A 4,772-nucleotide genomic window follows, 5' to 3' on the forward strand; every position below is an offset into this window, starting at 1 on the left:
AAACTATTTCCTGTATGCTAAAAGTTAGGTATAATAAAATAAATGCCACAGCTCTTCAAGCATCATAATGACAGAGGTGGTAAAAAAAAAAAAAAGTAAACAGAAGCTGGTTACACACCCTCTTTGAAATATATATATATATATATATATATATATATGCATGCATGCAAGTAACAGAAACGAGCTACTTTCTTTTTTAAGTTGGGAGGTAGCCAAAATAAATAAATAAATAACAAAATGAATTAACACCATGGGAGAAAAAAGAAAAAAAAAACCCAGAAAAGTTAAGTATTCGTATAAAGTGAATTAATCAAATGATAATTCAAATGGATAAAGAGCAACAAACTAAAATACATATACAACCTTACCACTTTTGAACAGCTCTAAGGCTCACCATCATACTTGGCAGTATGTAACTAATTTTCCAAAATAACTCAACATTTCTTAACCAGCTTCTCCTCTCTCATGTTCAGCAACTCAAACTGCCTCATGGTAGGGGAAGGAAGTAAACACACACACACACACAAATAAACAAAACAAGTATTTCATTAACTAAGGATAGAAGAGAAACCTCTTCCTTATAAGTTATCTAGTTACATATACATACACACACACACACACACACACACACACACACACACATATATATATACACACCACCATCAGCAGGAGCAGTAATAGATAGAAACAGCAGCAGCTATGGTTTTGGTAGTGGTGGATTTGCGAAGTTAAAGTAGATGGAAACAGGAAACTTATCTATTTCAAGGGCAGGAAGGACAGCATTTATTCCCACCTAGAAAATGCTTCAACAGTGACGGACTACTGCAGAAGTAGTGGTAATATGAAATCCATGTACATGATGCTTAAGAGTATGTGTGTGTGTGCACACAGTTATATTAATTTATCAGATCTTCAAATAGTTTGCAATTTTTTTTCTTTTTTTTTTTTATATTTCCCAGTGAAATTATTTCAACCTCTGTTAGATTCATATTTGAGGTGTTCTTCAAAATGCCTATTACAACATGCACTGCTAGTGACTAGAAATTAAAACATGCCAAGTTTTTTGAGCGCTAGAATATATAAAAACGATATTCACAAATTATAATGAACTAGCATATATATATATATACATAATGTGTGCGTGTGCAGGTATGGTTGTGTGATAAGAAGTTTGTTTCCCAACCACATGGTTTTGGGTTCAGTCCCACGGCATGGCACCTTGGACAAGTGTTTTTTTACGATTGCTTCAGGCTGACCAAAGCCTTGTAACAGGATTTGCTAGACAGAAGTTGAAAGCGGCCTATTATGCATATATCTATACGTATATATGCACACATATACATATATGTGTGTGCATGTATTTGTTTGACCCCCACCCCTCAGTGCTGGTGTGTTCATGTCACTGTAATTTAGAGTATTGGCAAAAGAGACTAACCAGGTTTTATAGAAATATTAGGTCTGGGGTTGATTTGTATGACTAAAATGAGTGGAAGGATAAAAGATATGATGTGTGTGTGTGTGTGTGTGTGTGTGTGTTTCTGTGTGTGTAGTCTAACCCACAGGCACACATATACATGAAAATCCCCACCCCCCCAAAAAACCAAGTAAATCAACCCATCGTCACTTTTAGCAATGAGTAATGCAGTTGTTTAATTAAGATCTATAGAACACACTGAGTTGTTGCGTAAGGGGGTGAGTATTCCACAGACATGGAATGTAAATCTTTGGTCAAATAAGCTTGACACAACACATGACAAGGCTGGCCCTTTGAAATATATGTACAGTTCATATGATGAGATTCCACAGAGTTTGGAGTTGACCCTCAAGGGTTAACTTTTATAAGATACCATGTAGTGGAATCATATACGATATACATCCATGATGATATGCACATATGTATGTACATCACACGTATATACATGAGCACGAGTGTACATATATGCACACACATACACACAATAGGCAAATACACACACACACACACACACATACATACACATATAATTAATTACCCACTGGAATCAATGATGAGCATTCTGGTGTCTGATCAAATGAATTCCTACTTGTGACATTAATGTGCAGGCAGTCCACCAGACACGTGCAACCACAATGGAAATCTCAAGCTGAATCAGCGGGACACTATACATGACAAAGCTGGTCCTTTGGATTTCAGGTATGTGTGTGTGAGTGACAGAAAGCGAGAGAGAAAGCGGTGGGAAGAAGAGAATGGGAAAGATAAAGGAAAAAATTTACCTTAGTAATGGATGGTACTTTTTTTTTTTATTTACGCAAATTGGAAAAAAAAAAAAATGTAAAGCAAGCTAACCTCAATGAACTGAAAATGCAGAGAAGTGGAGCAAATACTGCAAGGTATTCTATCCAACAGCTTAGTGATTCTGCTAATTCTGCACCCCATATATATAAATACACACACAATTATACACACACATGCATGCATTATGCATACATACAGATGCCCATCCCACCGTATGTGAGTATGGAGTGCTGAAAATCTTACAATAACACAAAATTAATTTTCCCATTGTCATGTAGTAAAATGAGAATGCATCCTGCTGGATTTAAAAAAAAAAATTTACAAGCAACAGAACCACTTTTATACATGAAAACAATGTTGTACACTACATATATGTATATAAAAACATTTGAAGAGAAATACGTAACGAAATAAATCAGTATCAAAATACTGATTTCAAATTCTGACACAAGGACAGCAATTAGCACTCAACTGGTATTTATTTTATCGACTCCAAGCAGATGAAAGGCAAAGTGGACTTCGGTGAAATTTGAACTTAGAACATGAGCATGGATGAAATGTCACTAAACATTTCACTTGACACGCTAATGATTCTGCCAACTGGCCACCTTAATAAGAATCATAATATTATAACCAGGTATGTTCTTACCACGTAAACTTTGTTGACTACTATGTGAAGGGTGGTAGTGGTGAATGGAGAGTTACTGTGAGTATGAAGGGCACTATCTTCTACAGTATAGTTCATCACCAACATCTGCTTGAAAGGTGATTAGGGTTGTTAACAGCAAAACCTGGCAGGCCTTTCTCTATCAATGTCAACCCTTTTGCAACATCCTACGCAGTCACTTTAAATGGAGTTGGTGAGATTTCCATATTCGCATTCGTATTCTCAGACTGTTCTTCCTCTAATAGCATCACCTTTGTGTCAGATTAACTTAATGGACACTAGCAACTTGACCACATCATGCTCTTCAAACCCTACAGGAGTTACAATATCTTTCCAAATCTGATGCAGATTTTCTGCTAGTGGAGAACTTGTAAAGTTACAGATATATGTATCTGGTCATATATTTTTCCAAGCAGCATTCAGAGCTGAGCGTTTCACTTTATCTCACCACTCAGCTTTAGGTTTATCCTCCCTGTCAGTTCCTTTCAGAAGTTGTTTGAAAATTTCTTCTTTGTTTGAAATTTCTTCTTGAAGTAAGGAGTCTCACCCAAATACAATGGCGAGAACAAAGAAGTCATACTCTTGGAAATATATTCTACCGTCACATGACCATAGGTTATGTAGATAACTTCACAAATACACAAACGTTGACTAAGAGGAGCAATACTTTGCTGGAAATATTATGTCTGGCCCTGTGCCTTTCTACAGAAGGGCAAATAAATGTTAGTAAACCACTCCTTAAAATGGCTCTTAGTTATTTATGCTTTCTTAATGTGAACACCCAATCAGAAGCAAATTAACCTTTGCTAGAAAGCTCTTAGATTTTTGGAGTGGTAAGTAAGTTGCGACTTCAACTTTATATCAACAGTAGCCTGTACTCCTAAAAAAAAAGCGCTAGATGACTTTTGGAAGTAGTAAATCCTAGTGTTAATTTTTCTTCAATAAATAAAAATTCTAACAAGTATGAACTTCTACAAAAATGTATACTTGCTCTGGAGTATAGCCCACTAGCTACTCAGGGTAACCAGACGTAACCTTTGTATCAGAACTAGTAGCTTCACTGATCGTTTATATGTTGTGCAAAATCAGGCTCTTCTAGATATTACTAACCATATGAGATTTTCCATTAGATGTTTCAGCTTTCTTTTTCTGGAAATCATCATAAAACTTTTGGCATTTCTTTCTTAATTACCATTATGCTTATTGGTACACTCAAGCCTGATCATCAATTCATACAAACAACAACCATCCCTCTTTAAGCATCGCATTGAATCATTAAAAAAAAAAAGGACTGGGCAGTTAAGTAACTTCTTTGGCACTTGGCTTAATTTTGTTTCTTTTGTCATATGTTTCCACAGCTGGCATTGCAAATTCTAATGTCTTGGTCATGTGGCTGATTCTTTTCCTCCAGCAGTAAGCCTTTTTAAATTATAAAGTTAAGTCTTTTATGGTTCCTTTTCACATGACTATCTTCAGTCCCATTTGATAGGTTCCTTCCCAATGTCTCGAATTGTAGGTAAATCCAACAGCAGCAGTGATCAACAATTATCCACAATGGATATGTATTAAGAAAAATAGCACCAGGAAAGAACTGCTTTGTGAGAGCAAAAAGAATCATCTTATTCTTTTGGATGTAAGAATGAAAATAAGATAAAAGGGTGAAGGAATTTAGATGGGACAAAGTATTGTATGATTTCTTGCTGAAGGATTACCAGCTTCACCAGTCATACTTCTTACTTGAGTCATAAAAACATCAGATTCTCCCCACACAAACTCCATTGTGTTGATACATAACACATGTAGCTACAGATATAAACAAAATACATACAT

At 35.7% G+C, this 4,772-nt stretch overlaps 1 protein-coding gene across 9 annotated transcripts in view; it reads right to left on the reverse strand.

Moving 5' to 3' along the window:
- The window catches only part of LOC106880698 (zinc finger protein 629), a 411,919-nt gene that overhangs the window by 91,762 nt on the left and 315,385 nt on the right, over positions 1-4,772 (reverse strand). The window contains exon 1 of one of the 9 annotated variants that reach the window (XM_052971300.1): positions 369-1,086. The exons of the other annotated variants lie outside the window; for them this stretch is intronic. The gene's annotated coding sequence lies outside the window, so the exon portion shown is untranslated. Of the gene's footprint in view, positions 1-368; positions 1,087-4,772 lie in introns of those variants that run through there. 9 annotated transcript variants of the gene reach the window in all.

This window comes from Octopus bimaculoides, chromosome 10 (assembly GCF_001194135.2).
Source record: "Octopus bimaculoides isolate UCB-OBI-ISO-001 chromosome 10, ASM119413v2, whole genome shotgun sequence".
Lineage (NCBI taxonomy): Eukaryota > Metazoa > Mollusca > Cephalopoda > Octopoda > Octopodidae > Octopus > Octopus bimaculoides.